This window comes from Marmota flaviventris, chromosome 12 (assembly GCF_047511675.1).
Source record: "Marmota flaviventris isolate mMarFla1 chromosome 12, mMarFla1.hap1, whole genome shotgun sequence".
NCBI lineage: Eukaryota > Metazoa > Chordata > Mammalia > Rodentia > Sciuridae > Marmota > Marmota flaviventris.
The window spans coordinates 108,234,912-108,254,629 of NC_092509.1; positions in this window are offsets into that span (position 1 = coordinate 108,234,912).

Below are 19,718 nucleotides of genomic sequence, written 5' to 3' on the forward strand. Positions count from 1 at the left end.
TCCTTCCTGATGGGAGCAGCACCTGGTCAGTACTAAATGCTAGCAGGTGACATGACCTGGTGGCTGGTGGTGGCTTCCCGCCAGGGGACATGGCAGCCTGCTGAACTTCTCCTCAGTTTACCTTCTGTAGACTGGGGATGATCATAGTGTATCACTGAGGTTGGCTTGGGCACTGAGTGAGAAGCTCAAGCCACTTGGTGAGCCCGGTGCCTGGAGATGAGAATGTGTTCAATGAAAGGAGCTCTTTGAATTTACGGTGGTTCTGAGTCATTCCTAAAATACGCGATGACAATACAAAATAAAATAATGACACGCTTTCCCAAAGAAACAGCAGTTGCTGTCATAATTGCCACTTGGTGGGTGAGTTGGAATATGTTTCTAACAGGTAGTGGAGACCCTCGGAGGTTGTAGCCTCTCCAGAAGAGTTCTGGAAGCTGCCTGGCTCAGCCGTCCCTCAGAAAGAAGCTGCTCCGACCTCTGCTTCTCACCTGTGCTTCTGAACACCTGCTAGCGTTTAGCCAGACCAGCGGCGAGGTCTCTGGAGCCTCCACTGGAGGGGGTCGGGACACAGCCTGTGGATGCTGACCTCCGGTCCCCACACAGAGCCACCCTCCTGAGAGTGTCACCTACTGATGTGGAACTCTGGGGACTCGGGAGGGCCACACCTAGGGCTGCCTCCTGCTTCACTCCCCCTCAGACCTGTGGCTCCCCAATCCTGCCTCTCATTTGGACCAGGAAAGGGGAGGGTGGGACACCTGAGGAACAGATCCCTTAGAAATCAGGTCTCGTGTCTCAGACATTCTTCTCTGAGGTCACGCATTACCGAGGAGAAGAGTCACTTCATCGGATCATTTGATCTCTACTTTTGTCCTTACCAACCCACTCTTTGCTTAAGGAGAAGGTTTCGCAGTGGACTTGGGGTACACCTGATTCTGGAGTGTCGGAAATCATGAGCATATCAAGGTGTGCAAGTGTCTGAGGACGGTCCTGGGGTGTCCCTAAGAGTCGCACGTGTGCACCTGAGCATGCTTGCCTGGGCCAGGAGAGGCTGCTGCCTCTCAGAGACCCCTGCTGTGAACCCATCCTCCTCCTCCCTCCTCTCAAAACCAGAGGCTAAGGGGCGGGTGACTGGTGGGGTTCAGGGCCTGGGGGATGGTGCTTTCAGAACCTCGCCTGTGGCCCTGTCCTCATCCGAGAGAAGAGACAGCTGCCTTTGGGTCTCTGGGTCCACGGAGCCGGGCCAGGCCAGCAGTGGGCAGGAAACAGCCCTTGGCCCCTGCTGAAGCCGTCCAGCTGTCCTTGACAGACAGCACCCTCCAGCCAGTGTCCCGGGGGAGGGGGTCTGGAACTGGCTTCCTGGAGGCTGGGATAGCAGTGGCCCCAGGGTGAGCAGCGGACAGCCGAGCTCCCAGCTTTGTTGGGGGGAATGGAAGTGTCTTTCCACAGAAGAGCCTCTGTTCCTGGAGCCATCAAGCAGTGCAGCTCCTTGCCCCCAGAGGGGACCGAGGGCACATTCAGAGACCGGGAGAAGCTCACGGGGCTGGAGGGCAGCCGGGGAGCCTGGGTTTTACGGACAAGGCCAATGTGGCCAGTTGATGGGACAATCAGAGCAACACAGGGGACCAGACAGAAGACTTCTTTTAATTGAAAAGTAATTCATGCTCATGGAAATAACTCAATAATAATAATAAAAAAAAACTGTCACTGAAAACGACATCCGCGTCTTGCGCCCATTGTTCTCCATTCCCAGAGGCGATTGCTGGGTAGAGCTCCTCCACGCGCGGGCTCCAGAGGTGTTCTGGGCGCCATCTGCACGTGGGTTTTATGCAGCAGTATATCTTGGAGATGGCTCTGTGATGGCACATATATCCATTAATCATCTCGACAAATATTCGATTGCCTCCTGAGAGCCAGGCTCTGCTTGCTCTGGGCTGAGCATCCAGCTGTGGAGGAGCCAAGCCAGGCCTGAGCCCTCAGCCTTCTGTGACAGGAGAGAAAACAAGCACACGTGCGCGTGCGCGTCAGGTGGGGGTCTGTGCTGCTGAGCCCAGGGACAGCAGCCTGAGCAGAGAAGGGACCGGCTCTGAGGAAAGCTGCCGGGGAAGACCACCAGGGACATGCTGGAGTGACCGTGACGTGGGCAGGGTGGTCAAAGGCCCTGGGTGGGGAGGTGGACGGCAAGTCGGCAGGACAGGAAGGGGGCCCGGGTGGCTGGGGCAGAGCCAGTGGGTGTAGCCGGGAGGAGGCAGGCAGGGGACAGGCCTGTGGGCCCTGCAGCTGTGGCCAGGAGTTTGGGTTTGCTCTCGGGGTGTAGGAAGCCCCTGGACAGTCGGGCAGGGGATGGTAGCCATCTGTGGTTTAAAACAACCCTCTGCCTGCTGTGTGGCCAGAATGAGGGGGCAGGGACGCACCTTGATCCAGTGAAGTGAGGGGAGGTAGGTTTGTGTTGGGGCGAAGGCCTCTGGAACGTTGGAGGTGGGGGAAAGGGATCAAGATTGTCCCAGGCTTTGGGTCCCAGCCCCTGGACCTTCCTCCCCCTTCAGGGGAGGAGATGGCCGAGCTCTGGCCCGAGTGTGTTAGACTCCGGATCCCTGAGCCACGTGTCCGTGCCCGATTCCAGGAGTGACAGGGTGTCTAGGTCAGGGTGCATGGCCCGGGTCAGGACTGCAGAGACTTGAGTGTCATCGTCCCCACCTGGTCCCTTGTATTAGGGAGATAAAAAGGAAGCTGGCCTGCCCGTACCTGCTTCCTTATTATATGGCTATGATAGAATGTCGCATTGAGCAAATTGCTACTTAAAATATCACTGAGGAACATAGCAGTGTCATCTTTGAATGTCCCTGGCGGTTTCTGCAGTATGGATTCAGATGGAGCGTCTTGATCACCTGTCTGGGTGTTCTCACGGCTCCTGACGGTGGGTCTCAATGGCTCATGCTTTCTGCAGTGTGCTGACCGTGTCCACTCCACCACCCTCCCTGGCACCGAGAATCACCATTGCAATCACATGGACAGGTTCAAGTGTTCATTTTGCATGTCTTTGATTCTTTCAAAAGCTGACTCTTAGAAATGTTTATTAGGAAATTGTGTCCACGTCCTGCAAGTTGTCTGTTCATTGAAAATCTCCTCCTACTCCAAGGCAGACATACAATAGGTATTTGCATGGAGTCTGCAGTTGAGAAGGCACTTGTTTCTTAGGAGACTTTCCTTCGGGCGGCTATTGGCTTTTTATTTGGCTTTGTGACATACAAAAGTTTCATATTTTTACATGAACCATTGTGCTAATTTTGGAGGGTTGTTGCAGAATTTCCTCCAGTGCTTTTATTCCTAAAAAATCCTCCCCTATTTACAGACCAGGAAGAACATTTAGCTCTGTTTTTCTGTTAATTTTTTAAATGTTTGACCTTTAATTAATTTGCGATTTATTTGTCTTATGGTGTCAGGTGAAATATCTACATGGAATTGTTCCCAGATAATTTTCCTGGTGCCATTTATTACTTGAGTGGAGGGAAGTTATTTAGCCTCTCTTGGCCTCCATTTTCCTATTAAGACAGGATAATGTAAGTCTGCTTCGGAGTTACGTTGGAGGAAAAAGTGTGACCATGGATTCACTTTATAAGTGCCCTGGACACGTGGGTCCTTTGAGTCAGCATCCACGTGGCCCCAGTGGGAGGTGCAGTTGGTACCGTGGGTTCTGCAGCCGCAGGTCCTACCAGCTGCAGTTTGGAAGCATTTGAGAAAAGCATGGCCCTGCCGGGGGTACACACAGATCTCTCCTTGCCGCTGTTTTCTGAACAACATGGTGCACAGCCACACAGCAGCACTCTCAGGGCAGCGGACAGCGCTAGGAGCAGTCGGCGGAGACTGAGAGTGCGGGGCGCAGGTTGTAGCCCGCGCTGGGCCGCCCTCCCGGGGAGCTGGGCTCCCGTACTGCGCTGCGTGGACAGCGGCTCCTTCAGGGTAGTCTCGTCTCGTCTGCAGAGGAAGCTGCCCACAGGGCCCGTTCCCCAGTCCCCACAAGGCGAGGCTGAGTGCGCTGACGAAGCCCCGTGACCCACAGAGGAGTTAGGAGGCGGCTACTGACACCCAGTTTCAGGGTGAGGGGCAGAAGGAGCCTGGCGCCCTACTGGGGCTGGGAGGGGGTCAGGGGAGTGGTGGGCAGTGTGTGAGGAGGCAGGGCCTGGTAGGAGAGGACACGCTCCCCTCGGAAGTCAGGAGGGTCCTTGGGAGGCGGGTCTTGAGTTATTTAAAGGTGGGAGGCACTGGGCTGGCCTGGGGGGTGGGCCAGCAGCTCTGCATTGTTTTGGAGGCTGCCCAGAGGCTGGGTCACAGCACGCTCCCAGGGGCTAGCTGGGCGCTCGATGGCGGGTGGCCACCAGTCAACTCTTCACCTAGATGAGAAGACCGCAGCCGCCTGCTTCTCGTCAGAGGGGTGTGCAGAAGCCACTCTTGGCCACGAGGGGAGAGTAGCCCAAGATGGGACATCGCATCTAAGGTGCTCCGACTTGACCTTCCGTCCCTGAAGCCACGTGGGTGCGGACTTGTCCTTCCTGTCTGTTTCTTTCTGCCAGCTTGACACAGTGCGCCGGGCAGGAGGGGTGGCAGCAGGTCCACGTGTGAGGACCTGGAGGGAGAGCACCTCTGGGACGCAGAGGAGCCGGGGCCATGGGGGACGCCACCAGCGACCCGCCTTCTTCCACGCTGGGAATTCCATCCCCTCAGTCTCTGAGTGACCGGGGTTCAGCACAGAGGTGGCCCCAGGGTGCACCTGCCTGCGGGCTGGGGTGCAGGAGGTCCAGGCCGGAGGACGGCTTCGCTGGCCAGGAGTTGGTCAGGCCTCTCAGAGGTGAGGGCGGTTCTTGCTGTGGGGAGAACTGCAGAGGTCAGGCTTGGGAACCGTCCCCGCTCCTCTGCCGGCCTGTGTCCAGTCTGCGGAGGCCGCACTTCCACCTTTGCTCACCTGTGCTCTGGAAGCGCTGCGCCTGCGCCTCTCCCTCCAAGCTCCCGCTCCCTCCAGACCCACTGCTGGCCGCCCCGGCCCCTGCCCAGCGCCTCCCCAGGCTGCACCCTGCTCCGTGGCACGGTCTCTGGTTCACCGGGTGCTTGTGCACTGTGAGGCGGACTTGGTGCCTCACACCTGGCCGTGTTGGGGTCTCGGGGCACCAGGGCGGCCGTATCAGGGGCCGTGCTTATTCCTCAGATGGGGTGAAGACTTCAGAAGTTCCCGGTTGCTGTCTTGGGGTGAACCGGGGCGTCGTGCCTCCTGGTGCTGCTGTCGGCAGGGAGGAGGTGGTGCTCGCAGGCTCGGCTGGTGACGGCGCTCCCCGGGGAGACGAGGTTGCTGCGGGGGTGGAAGCTGCCACTTGTGCTCCTGGGGAGGAGGCTCCACTGTGGCCGAGGCAGAGCCCCACGCTGTGCCCCCAGGCCCAGCTCGGCAGGGCTCAGGGCGCGCTGACCGCAGGACGGTGGGGCGAAGGGAAGACGAGGCACCCCGTGGGGCGGGGTTGGGGCCAGGGAAGGCCTCAGGAGGGGCAGCTGCTCTCCCTGAACTTCGCAGGAGAAGAGACGGAGGAGGCGACTTGTTGACCTTCGGGTCAGAGCCAGGAAGAGTCGGGGAACTTAGCAACTTTCCTAAGAGAAAGTCATTTCACCCAGCAGCCCGGGAAGTCAGGAGGTTTAATTACAACTGCCTCACGAGCAGGATTTGAAAAGGAGTGGGAGGCTCATGGAAACCTTAATTGCTGCAAAAAGTTAAGGGGAGAAATGTGACAGAAGTGACGGTTCTGCATGTGTGTCATGTCTCATCTGTCAGTTCTCTCGACAGGCGCTCTGCCTCCTGCCTCCCCTGGGCGAGAGGAAGAAAAGCTCCCTCAGCTGCCGAGGCGAACACACCATTCAGGACGCAGAACAAATACTCCTTATTCCTTTTAGGGAAGAGAAGGTCTTCCTCGGGTTGCCTCGTCGTTAAGAAGAACAAAGAGCGTTCCTCCAGCAGGAACCGCGTGAGGCCCTTCAGAGCCAGAGCAAGCTGGGTGAGTCTTCCTTCCTCGGAAGATGAACGCAGCCGGCCTGCTCTCCCTTCCGGCCTGCTCTCCCTTCCGGCCTATTCCTGTGGCCTTCTGATCCTGGGGATTGCAGTAGGACGCTTATCCACGAGTGTGTGGGGACGGGCCCCTCGGCCCAGAGAGGAAGTCCTGGGGTGCCTGATGCCCAGGGAAGGACGGCGAGTGACATGGCATTGGCAGCACCTAGCTTGTGAGCAGATCCCGGCACCATCAGAGCATGGCCTAGACGCAGCCCATTGGGGAGGGGGATCCAGCCCCTGGGTTATCTGCCCAGGGACTGTGAGAGAGGGGGCAGGATCTAAGATGAGGTCTTGTATGACCACCGGAGTGTGGAAGTGCCAGAAAGCACACATCTGCCGGCACAGACAGACAGGGGATGTGGCTGCACAAAGAAGAGTGTCCATACCCTGCTAGACCAGGCATCTCCAAGGTCTTTCCAGCTCTAACTGTGATCCTGGGACCCTCTGAAAGAGGATTCAATGAGCTCTTTCTCTGATACATCCTAGACCAAGGGATTCCTCGGTATATCTACATCTATGTCTATCCTGGGTTTTAATAATTTACATTTGTCTAGTACTTTACAGTTATGGCAACCCAGAATTGCAGACTATGGTTGTCTATTGTCAAAATAATGCTATATAGAGGATTGATATCAGAATAAATAAAGAATTCAAAACACTTAACACCCCCAAACCCAAATAGCCCAATTATTAAATGGGCAAATGAATTAAACAGACACTTCTCAAAAGAAGAAATACAAGTGGCCAACAAATGTATAAAAAAATGTTCAACATCATTAGCGACTAGAGAAATGCAAATCAAAACTACATTGAGATTTCACCTCATACAAGCCAGAATGGCAGTCCTCAAGAATGCTGGAGAGGATTTGGGGAAAAAGGAAGACTTATACAATCTTGGTGGGATTGTGAATTAGTGCAGTCACTATGGAAATCAGAATGGAAGTTCCTCAAAAGACCAGGAATGGAATCTCTGCATGACCCAGCTATAACACTCCTCGGTATTCTACAGGATTAAAGTTGTCATAGTAAGTGAAACGTGCATACCGTGTTTACAGCAGCACAATTCACCACAGTTGGACACTGGAACCAAGCTAGGGGTCCATCAGTGGGTGACTGGATAAAGAAAATGTGAGATATATATATGCAACGGAGTTCTTCCATTCAGCCATAAAGAAGAATGAAATCATTTCATTTGCAGGAAAATAGATGAAACTTGAAAACATGATGTTAAATGAAATAAGTCAAGCTCAGAAAGTCAAGGGTGGTACTTTTTCTTTCAGATGTGGAGCTAGAGAGGGAAAAGGAAAAGAAAGCGGGGGTGGGGGATCTCATGAAAATGAAGACAGTAGAGGAAAGGGGCCAGGGAAAGGAGGAGGGGGAAGAAAGGGGAAATTCTGGGGATGGCATCGCCCAGATCTTATGGTCATATCGTGTGCATGTATGAATAGGTAGCGATGAGCCCTGTCATCACGTACAACTGCAATACACCATCAAAAATAATGCTATGTAACAAACAGCACAGACTCTCAGTGGCGTGCAACAGTATGTGTTTATTGCCCCTGTGTCCGGAAGTTGGTTGGTGGCTTTGCTGACCTTGGCCGGGCTCACATATCTGGGGGTTGGCTGTCTATCAGGTGACCTGGGATGGCCTTGACTCAGTGCCCTGGGAAACTCAGCTCTGACCTGTGCATCTCTTATCTTTCATCGAGCTAACTCAACCGTGTTCTCCTGGTGGTGGAAGAGGACGAGGCCTAAGAGAGCAAGCAGAAACACCAGGGCTTCATGTGCTGGCCAAAGAAAGTCACGTAGCTGCATTCAGCATCCAGGCTTGGGGAGATACACTTCACTCCATTTGCTGATGAAGTTGCAATCACCTAGCAAAGGGTGTAGGTAAGGAGAAGGAAAAATCATTGGTGCATACAGCCCTTTACCACACAGATGTTGCCACATTCTGTATAATCCTTTGTCCCTGAAGACTGGCATTATTATTTTCCCTTTTATAGATAAAAAGGGACATCAAAATAATAATAAATTTTCTAAGGCCACAAGACTGGTCAGTAGCATTTCAGAAAGAATAATACTGGCCTTCCTACTACAAATGCAAGGAACTTTCCATTGTTCCATATCATGCTTAATTAAGAGCATGAGTCCCAGGAATTTGACAGGAACCCTGTAGAGGTAGATTGGTAGTGTGTGGCCATTCATGTTGTGTGAGTTGGAGAATATGAAAACTTTTATTTATCTTTCTTAACCTATTTATAAAATCCACAGCAGTCCTATAAAATATATTTTTATGCAATTGTCAATTGAAGGAATTTAGTGAAAAAATGTTTGATTTTTATATGGTTGGTTGCTCTGTATATTTTTCAGGGTAAGGTAGGTTCTCTGACTAAGTATCCTTAAACCTCAGTGATGCAAAACAATAGAAGTTTATTTCCTGTTCATTTTGGCCAGAACTCAGGCACATGGCCACATCTAACAGCAGGAAGGCTCAGAAATAGAGTTAGCTACGTGATGACTGTTGATCAAAGGAAAGGGCCACATCATGGGTAAGTCCTGGGCAGCCTAGGTATGTACTAGATGACAATCTGAGAAGGGAGGAAGGTGGAGGAGAGGAGCCACGGCTTGAGAGTGTCCAAGGGAATGTGTAGACCTGACTTCTAGAACATATTCGGCACGTTCTCTACCCAGCAGGCTGAATGATCATTGTGAATTATCAAGTTAAGAATTTAAATCTGGTTTTGTCAGATTTAAATCCCATTTTTGTGCTTAAAAACCCTTGATAAACCCTTAAGGATAAGTGCGAAGTGTTGGTAACTTAAGTCCTCTAATATGTGTCCTCAGTCCGTCTGACCAACCTTATGGACTTCGCCTTCCCATTTGCTTTTTACTCAGCTATGATGGTCTTTTTAATTTGCCTAGAGGGGAGGATCTTTAATTGTGCTATTCATCATGCTGTTCTTCCATCTCCTAGGCCCTCTTCTCTGAAACACTTCTAGCCCTTTCCTTCTTGACTCAGATTTTCTCATTCTTCAGTTCTCAGCCTAAACATTATACCCTAATATAAGCCAAAGACAGGTTCAAAGCTAAGACACTAAACTACTGATCCAAGGGACTGAGAAAACACTAAGGAAGGTAGGTACCTACACACACACACACACACACACACACACACACACTCAAGTCACTGAAAGGCAAAGGCACGAGGTATCCTGGAAGACGAGTGGAGGAAAAAGACCAACCAAGACGACAGATACGGCAGACTTCTTGCTGGAAACTATGCAGGCCAGAAGACAATGGAGTGCGCTTACAGTGCGAAGAGAAAAACTGTCCACCCAGAATTATATAACCACAAAACGGTAAAAATGAGGGAGATTTCAGACCTCATCAGACAACAGGATGGAAACAGCTGTTGCCACAAGACTTGCACCTACCAAGTGCCAGGCGTTTTATTAGGCAGACAAAAATGACACTGGATACCTAGTTAGAGAAGCAGCAGAGAGCACCGACTGTGGAGTGAAGGAAGGGGAGTGTAGACGCTTCATTGCTTCATTTTCCCCTTTGGCTCCTGCCCTTTCTGAAACTCCACCGCATGCGCATTAAACTAGCACGGCCCCAGGCGCCTGGAGCTGGGCTCTCTGGTTCTGTTCGCCTGCTCCTTTATGTTTGGGTCTCAGTTTGGGTAATTTCTATTGGTCTGTCTTAAATTTCCTTGACAATTTCAAGTCTAAGGAGCCTGCTGAATGCATTATCCACCTGCTGTTTGTGTCTGGTTGTGCTCATTGCTTTACATCTCAGCACTGTTGATTTTTTTCCTTATTGTTGTTGAGTTGTTTTTTTTTATACACCTTACATTTTTTTTTTTTTTTTTTGCAAAAGTCAAATATCTTATGCAGGGCAGTAGGGACTGAGTTAAATAGTGGCTATGCCTAGAATCGTCATGTTTTCTTATTCCTGGACTTTAATGTGGGGGATGAGTCAACCTACTCGGGAGCTGAACCAGTTTGGGGGTTTCTGTTGCTGTGGTCATCCTCGATGCGGATTCTGAAGCCTCACCCCAGACTTGCAAATCAAAAGGTTCGAGTTCCTCTTGTGTTTGGACCAGGGCTGACCTGCTGGCTCTGCTTCAGGCCTGGCTGTGCACCGTGCCTCAGCGGGGTCTCCCCTGCCCTCACACCTCTCAGCAGAAGACCACTGTTACCCGTCCACACATGCTCACTGTGGCCTAGGGCTGGAGAGAGCGGGGTGAGCCTTCTTGTGGCGGCCTATTGTCCTTCTGGGTCTCAGTGGCTGCCTTTCAGCTCAGCTCTGGGCTGAGGCTTGGAGGACATCCCTGCTTCTTCCCGGGCTGCAGACTTGTCACCTCCTCTCCCCCTTCTCTCAGTTGCAACGGCTCTTTCACTAGCACTCGGGAGTGAGGGTGGTGTCTGTTCTCCACCAACACTTCAAGGTCTTTCTCTGTAGGAGAGATGGAGGACAGGACCCAGTGCTGTTCCCTGCATCTGTCACGGCCACGGCTCCTCTTCCCAAGGCCTGCAGTGCCTGGGCTGCTACTTGCTCCTCATCTGCCCTGTGTGTACCCAATGAGGTCCGTGGAAAAAAGCCCATGAGAGGGTATCAAACTCTGTGCTGTGGCTTGGTAGTCTCTCGCTCGTTGGGTACTTGTCTCCGGCTAGTTTGATTGACGGTCTCTTCCTGGCCTGAGCTGTGCCCTTAGCAATCTGTTAAAAGTTGTAGCTGAATTTTTCCTCTCTGGGGCTGGTGGCCTCTGCCCTGGTGATCACGTGTCTGTGCCTTTGTCTCCGTGGGGGTGCTGTGTTTTAGGTCTTGGTTCCCCGGGTTGCCCTTCAGCCTCAGCTCTGTGGGGGACTCATGAAAGCTCAGATTGTCCAGATTTATGTATTTTTTTGGTGTAAGGACAGGAGCAGTGTACTTTGTTTCCGACATCTTCAGTGGGAAAATAACATGTGATTCTTAAAGGATTGTTCAACTCTCTTCCTAGTTTGCCAGGTTCAGACAGTTTTTCTCCTAGTGCCATGTCCAGGCCATCTGTCATCAGAATGCTAAGCTTATTAAAAATGCGGATCCTGAAGCCTCACCCCAGACTTGCAAATCCAAAAGCCTAAGGGGCATTCATTTCATCAAGCTTGCAAGGTGATACTTCTGCATTTTCAAGTTTGAAAACTGTTGGATTCCAAATGAGCCACGTTGGGGCTCAGAGCCTGATACCCCAAGGTGCTGAGTTTCTCTGACCTCCCACCCTCTGGTCTCCTGCACCTCCAGCCCAAAGAGCAAGGCTTAGAAACTCTTCCTGGTACACGTCTTTCCCAGGAAGACTTCCTTTTACAAAAGGGCAGCTTTGCCAAGCTGCTCCTATGTCTGCAGTTTCTCAAAATAACCAGCTGGAGACAGACAGTCACTATACCGAGGAGGTTTATTTTATGGTGGAATGCTCTGTCTCCTCGGTCATATTTCGGGGGGGTAGGTTTTGCCCTACCATAGACATTTATTTTGCTAATCCCCTTAAATCTCATAATAAACGCACAAGTAGACACCATGCATCCTCTTCACAGAGGAGTTTTGTCTTGAAGAGGTCACTGATTTGCCGGGGGTCAGGGGCTCCCATGTGGCAGGAGGAGGACTGAGTTCAGGAGGCCTGACGGGTATCCCAGGGCTGTGCTAGAATGGAGTCAGGATTCACGTGGTTAGACTCCATCCTCGGCAGGCTGTTCAGGGCGTTAGCATGTTTGCGAGGCTGTGTACCAAATCCACACTTCGCTTCCCCTGCCCTAAAAACAAGCCCCACGCCCATTGGCAGCTACTGCCCAGTTCTGTCCCCTACAGTCCCTGGAAGGCTGGACATGGGGGCATGTCCCTACAGGACATCTCAGGTCAATGCATCATGTGGTTCATGGACGTCTGTGTCTGGCGTTTCCACCTAGTAAGGCAGAGGCCTCAACCACTGCATTAGGATGGGAATTTTATCGACTTGGATGAAAGGACTAACTCCATTCAGCTTGCTCATGGGGAAGGAGACAGGATGACCATTCCATCCCACTTAACAAGGACTTAGAGTGTCCCACGAGCCAGCCTAGAGCTGGGCCCTCTGCTAGGGGTGGTGCATACCACAGTGACCCCAGAGTGGGACCAACAGGTTTGTGGGTTTCTCTCCCTGAGTCCTGCACACCTAAGAAGCTCTTCGGGTGATCAGGATGTCAGTGGCCAGGGGCCTGCTGACCAGCTGTGCTGGAGGGCAGTGCTTCTCTTACCCTGCAGAGGCCACGCTGGAGCTGCAGGTGAGATCCAGACTGAAGCTCACAGTGGACCTGGGGTGGGCCAGAGAGGTGCCTCCTGACAGGCTCCCGGCCTGCGGACGGGCTGTTCCGGGGGCCGCCTGCTGGGGGGCAAGGGCTCAGACACACAAGGTCACAGAGCGACAAGCCCTGGCTCTTGCTTAAGGAGCTTACTGTAGAGTGCAGGAGCCCTCATGTAGCAGACCACGCCCAGTCAAGTGGCTCCGTGTCCTAGTGAAGACCCAAATGTGTTCTGGAGGAGCCGCCACCTCATGGTTGATAAGGAGACATCCAGAAAAAATAAAGTTTTTGCATTTATTAAACTCTTCATCAAGATAGAAATACGTGTTATGTATGGGACACACAGTTCCATCCAAATGGTTAATATCTTTAGAAAAAATGGAAGCTAAAGAGGTGGGCCCTAATTTTCCAGAATATTCACTGACGTGGAAAACTTCATTTCCTGATAATGCCGGGTAAATCTGTGTTTTGAGGGCACTCCATATGTTTCCAGTGCTTGGGAATCATTTGGTTTTATTATCCTCATTAACAGGCATAATGGCTGCTTTTTAACAGTCATGATCACCATCTGGAGCCTGGAAGCCGTAGTGTGAGGCTCAGGTGGAAGGAGCGGTGCTGCCTGGGCCCGGCCTGTGTTGGCTGGGCTGCCAGGTCCCCAGGGCCACAGCGTGCTGGACAGAAGGGGCACAGCAGAAGAGCTCCGAGCACAGGGCCCACCGTCTCCAGAGTGTGCCGCTTAATCTCATTCTAACCTTAGTTGCTGCGTGGTGGTCACAGTGCTCTCCTCACCGTGCTGGTGACCCCTGACCTGCTGTTGGCGCGGTGGCCAGCGGGCAGTGGGACAGCATCACTGCTCTCCCTGCTCTCAGAGCCAACTGGGCTTGAGCACTGGGCGTCCTCCCTGAGCTTCGCAGGGAGGGGTGGCCTTCTGGGGACGGGTGGCCGGACCACCCAGCTGATTTCGGCTGCCCTCCTGGGTTCTGCAGGGCTCCTCCCCACGCTGACCCCAGCCTGTCTTGGAGCTCTCCCGGCCTGTAACCCAGCAGCATGGAGACCAGCTCGTGCGTCTCACAGGGTGGTGAGTCACTTCCGGGCAGGGTGCTGTGGGGCAGAGTGAGTGAACAGGACAGAGAGGCCACCAGACTGGGGCTCGCAGCCCTGGTGCCCCACAGGAATCCTGGCCAGTTCCAGGGAAGAGACAACAAGGGAGACAGGCCGCGCTGCCCTCCCCGAGCCCCACTCCTCCTGCCGCCCCTCCCTCCCTGTCCACGTGCACGCCTCACTGCAGGCGGCTTCTCAGGAGCCGTGAGTGCCATCGGGGTGCCGGAGGAAGGACGGGCTGGGGGCCAAAGCAGACACGGAAACACAGTGCGCTTCATACCAAGCAGCGGGAGGATGGCCGTCCAGCCACCCTTCCCTCCTGCCCCCGCCAACATGGTGCCCAGCTGCAGATGGCGGCTGCTACACCTTAAGATTAAGGACTGTTTCCTCGCCGAGGGGAGGAAGACTGGTGCACCCCGACACGTGTGTGTGTGTGCGCGTGTGTGTGTGTGTTTGTGTGTGTGAACAAGAACAAGAACAACAACAAAAACCCCAAAGGGAGTCTACAGCAAAAGTGCTCTGTCTATTTGGGCACCTTCAGATCTTTTGTCCCATGGCTACGTATGTCTTAACACCTGTCACCAAGGAGGCCCAGGTTAAGAGTTAGGCCTCCTACGGCATCTAAAGACTTTGAGAAATAAAGTTCTACTGCATTTTAAATGAGTTATTTTCTCGTTTTGACTTTATCCAGTGCTCTCTTCTCTGACTTCCTTTTAGTGCTACTGCGACACAACACCTGGGGATGGGCAGTGATAAAGAGCAGGTTTCTATTTTGCACAGCTCTGGAGCGGGAAGCTCAGGACCAAGGCTCTGGCAGGTTCAGTGTCTGGTGAGGGCTGCACTTGGCTTCCAAGATGGCACCTCTGGCTGTGACCTCTGGGTGGATGCAGACTTAGTCCTCACGGGGTGAATGGACTGAGGGGAGAAGGCTTAGCTGGCGGCCTCCAAACTTCTCAAAAGGTTGCCAATCCCATTCATAACTGAACTTCTCTGGAAGTCCCACTTTTTTTTTTTTAAGTTGTCCATGAACCTTTATTTATTTATATGTGATGCTGAGGATCGAGCCCAGTGCCTCACACGTGCTAGGTGAGCGCTACCACTGACCACACCCCAGCCCTTGAAGTTCCACTTTTTCACACTGTCACATTGGGGTCGAAATCCCAACATCTGAAGTTTGGAGGGTCACGTACATTGGAGTCGCACGTCTACCTAGACTCCTTCATAGTGTCTTGCACTTAAATTTTAACAATCAGACGGTTGCTGCTGATCTGCGCAAGGGTGGGATCATCTAATTCTTTCCTTAGTTTTAACTGCTTCCAAAGCTCGCTCCTTTTGATGGCAGCGTAAGTGAGACTGACCCCATCTGTGGCCTGCAGGTAAACCAGGCCCAGGCTGAGACCGAGGCAGGCCAACCACGGTGAGGCTCCTTCGGTGGCAGAGTCGTGCCTGCCTGCACCGCCCGTGCATGCCTGGCCCCCCCCTCAGAGCCACCACAGCTGTCTCCTGTTCTGAGGAGGTGGCAGCTGGGACCTCGGGGGGGTGAGCTGGAGTAGGCTCCACCCCGGGGCACCCCACTGGACACAGACACGGTATTTTGGTATTTCGGTCCCGTACAGCTTAATCACTTGGCTCTTGGCAGGAATAAAAGTCAGAGTGTAAGTCACTTCAGGATGCCCTTTGATAGACCCAGTCTGACTCTTTCAGAGTTCTCTGGTCCCAGGAACCCTTAAGTGGAAGGGAGCAGACGCGGCCTGCGTGGCGCTGTGTGCTCACGCACACCAGACCCACTCCCGTTGCATTCCATCCTGTTTGATGGGATCACAGTCCTGGTCAACAGACGGGGGTGACCAACAGCCTCTGGAGGGGTCTGCACACTCTCCTGGGATTCGCTGAGTCACACTGGGCACTTCACTGAGCATCTCCGGGTCCTGGATGTTCCAGCTCTAAAGGGAGGAGAGAGAGGGTAGAGGAATTTAAGCTGATCCTCTGGGTGTGGGCAAGCCTCAGGCTCTCGTCAGAGAGACTCCTGAGAGCCCTCAGTCACGGACTTCATCTCTGTCCTCTGGTACTTCCTGGGGAGGAGACCATCCTGGGGAGGAGACCATCCTGGGGAGGAGACCGTCCTGGGGAGGAGACCGTCCTGGGGTGGAGACCGTCCTGGGGTGGAGACCGTCCTGGGGAGGAGACCGTCCTGGGGTGGAGACCGTCCTGGGGAGGAGACTGTCCTGGGGAGGAGACTGTCCTGGGGTAGAGATGTCCTGGGGTGGAGACTGTCCTGGGGAGGAGACTGTCCTGGGGTAGAGATGTCCTGGGGAGGAGACCGTCCTGGGGAGGAGACTGTCCTGGGGTGGAGATGTCCTGGGGTGGAGACGTCCTGGGGAGGAGACCGTCCTGGGGTGGAGACCGTCCTGGGGAGGACACCTTCCTGGGGTGGAGACCGTCCTGGGGAGGAGACCGTCCTGGGGTGGAGACCGTCCTGGGGAGGAGACTGTCCTGGGGTGGAGACCGTCCTGGGGAGGACACCTTCCTGGGGTAGAGATGTCCTGGGGTGGAGACCGTCCTGGGGAGGAGACCGTCCTGGGGTGGAGACGTCCTGGGGTGGAGACTGTCCTGGGGTAGAGACTGTCCTGGGGTGGAGACTGTCCTGGGGTAGAGACCGTCCTGGGGTGGAGACCGTTCTGGGGTGGAGACGTGGGAACGTGCCTCAGGGTCTTTCCTACCCCATCACGGTAGGAAAGCAGCTTCCAAGGAGCAGTCGAGTTAAACTAGTGACTTCATAGATCTCACCAGGCTCAGGCTGGGCCAGAGGCAGAGAATCTTTGCCAGCCCTGGGTGACCCTCAGTACCACAGTAAGAAAAAGACAACCGACTTCTTGGGTAACTGAATCCGTGTAGACGCACTCAAGATGTTCAGAATTTCCAGCTTTGGGTTTGCAGTGGTAGGTGTTCTCCGCCCCCCAGTAGTTTGGGCGCTGCTGAGTTGAGACCCAGATTTTAGTCTTACCTCTGTCTGTCTCTAGAATTAGGAAGTCCCTTTGCCCCTCATTTTCCTTGCCTTACTGACAAGGAATTTTTATCATCATGGGGACTGGACAAGAGATGGTCCACAGACCACCTTTCTTCAGCTGAGGGAACGTGCAGAGTCAGCCTCCCTCTGGAGAGAGTGGGCGGTGGGTAGCCCAGGGGGGAGCCTGCCCTGGCCCACTCTCAGATGCCACCATCTCCATCCATGTGACACTGTGCGGGAGATTCACCGACACGAGTTCCATCTCTAATCAAACCCAGACGTCTGGTTCTGAACTGAAGGGACGTGTTTTCATTTTTACGCAGAGCCTTAGTATCAAGAGAGACTATCTTTTGGCAATTCCTAATTCACAGAGTTGGGAGCAGCCCTCCTACCTGCCATAGTGGAGATGCCCTCTTACCCATGCAAAAAGCAAAGCCACTTGTAGAGCAGGTCACCTGTGGCTGACGGTCAAACCAGCAGCCCTTGAGGATCTCCTCCACAGGATGGGTGGGACATGTGGCCCCGGCTGCAGGCCGTCCACCCAGCCGCGTCCCTCTCATTCCAACAACAGAACTCCTGTATCGTGGAGGGCAGCAGTGCACCCCCTTCAGCCTACCCACTTCCCATGCCCCTTGACTCCTTAAAGTCTAGGTGAGCGTTTGCCTGGGTCCCCAAGGGGCTCTTTAGAGGTAACCAGCTGGCAGAGCAGGGTGCCTGTTCCCTCTCCTTCCCGGGGCCTGGAGTTTATGCAGCATCTAGACTGTTGTGATCATCCTGAGCCATCGGTGTGGAAGCCACGCCCTGGGGAAGGCACAGCAGGAAGCTAGAGGGAGTCAGTCCCCGGGGATCTCACGTGGATCACAGACTTGGTCCCCACAGATCCCTTTTGTGCAGGAGAACGACATTTCTTGTGTTTGAGTCTCAGTTATTCTAGGCTTTCCCCTACATGCTGCTGAACTAGTCCCAGTTGACACAGGCAAGGCAGTCCCTGGTCCTAGGAGCCTTCAAGTCCCTGGGTGCCCTGCAGCCTGGCATACAAGCAGTGCATACACGTGGTGCCTACCACAGAGTTCATGTGGCTCAGCGACAGAGTGCTGGCCTAGCACAGGTGAGTGTCCCGCGTTTGATCCCCAGCACAGCAAAAATAAATAAATAAAGTACTTGAGTTGACCCTCCTCCGTCAGAGCGACAGAGGGCGGGGCTGCAGCCTGGAACAGGACCCACCTGGGCATTTGACTTCCTCACAAAGTCCTGTTTTATCATCATCTCTTGTCCTGGGGCTGCAGGGCATGCAGGGGCTCCAACACCAATACCAACAGCTCCTGTTTTTGCCATCAGGACACAGGCTGGCTAGCACCTGTGAAAGCGTCCCAGGATCTTGGGACGGGAAGGGGTGCTAACGCTGACCTGAAGTGGCTTCTCCCACTCCACCCCCCTCCCGAGAGAGGAGGCACCCACACTAACTGAAGCATCGGGACCACCCAGGAAGCCACAGGACGGTGGTGAGGAGCCTGGCCTCGCCCCTAAGGACCAGTCCCAACGGGAGGCGTCAGGTGTTGCAGAAGGGGGCGGAGTCGGTCTTGATCTGACTCAAGTCAGTCAGATGAAAGATCTCGAGACGATTCAGCAGTGACTGGTTCATGCATCTTTTATCCTCATTTTGTCCCGATGATGAGAAGATTCTGCAGTGAGACCTAAGAAAATATCGACTGGCACCCAGAAGGCTGCATAAGAATTTCACAAGATCCGTATTAAAGCAGACGTCTGAGAACCAGCCTCTCCAAACGCACCTCTGAAGTGAATGTGTGTGTCCTAGCTGTGGGAGGGTGAGTGGACCCGTCCTTGGCGGATGGCCCAGGGCACCATCGGGAGCTGAGGGTAGAGAGGGCGGTAGGTCCACGTGGATGGGACCAGGGAAACACGGGGACCAGGGAGCAGCTGTGACTTCGGCAGAAGTTTCCTGAAATGATCTCAGCTGGAGAACAAGCAGGGATCTCACACGCAGGGCCTGAATCTGGCTGTTTTCAGTGGTGTCTCTTGATCTTACATCAAGCCACATCCAGCTGGGCAGCGTGGCCTGCTTAGTGGCAGCCTGCCCCAAGGGGACGACACTGCCCACAGGCTCTCAGCCCCGTGTTGTAGACAGACCGAATCACAGAGAACATGGACAGACGGCACTTTGTTTACTTGTGGCTAGTGACAGTCTCAAAATTCTCTGGGCCTTGAGGACCCACAGACCAGAGCCCAGGACCTTCTGAACCCCAGAGGTTTCCTGTTCGTCTTCCTGTTCTAGGACCTTCCCCAGGCCGGGGAGCCCTCAGGTTTCTAATAGTGGCTGTCGCTGCCATCGATGGCTTCTCCTTGGGACACAGGAGCACCGTTCACCCTCTCCCAGACACTCTGTACTTGCTTCTCCTAAACGCCCCTCACCTGACCAAAGCTAGAACACAGAGCTCCTGGTTATAAACCAGGCCGTCCCCCAGGGCCTCAAGTTCACAAGTCTTGGGGAATGTTTTGAAGGCTGCAGGGTTGCCCAGTCTTTCCCACCTGGGTGATTTCTCTGGTGGAGGTGGTCAACCTCGGTGCAAGGTACTGTGGACTGGAGATTCTAGAACATGCTCCAGGGGTCGGTTGCTAGAGCTGCCTTGGGCTGCACTTTGAGCACCCGTGGAGACAGAACCAGGGGTGCAGATCTCTCTGGCAATTTTTGTGGATCCATCTGGATTTTTGGCAGCAGAATGCACTTTAGGTTTGGCTGTTTGGGTCTGAGTGTTCTCTTTGAATTCAGAGGGATTTTTAATTAAGTGCACTGATCTAAATGGAGGTTGACCATGGATCCCAGTTTATAATTCCAACTAAGTTTTCATGCGGTAGATTTTTTTTTATTCTATTTTCTTAAACATACGGTAAAATTCACTTTGTGGGGTATAAAGTTCTGCGGGTATTATTAACTAGCCTGTGATTAGCACCACAAGCAGGATACAGTAGTTCCTGGGGCTTCACCGTGGTCAGGCAGGAGTCGCATTCAGAGTGTCTGAGCAGGGATCGGAGTGAGTGGCTGGGCACAGGAGCAGGCGGAGGGAAGGGGTTCTCTCCAGGCCGCCAGGGACTCCCCGGGTGTGGATCACGCTGGAAGATCTGTTTTTCTTTGGCCTTTAGGCAACAATTTGATGAGAGTTTGATTTCTTTCATTTTATAGCCTACAATGGTGGGT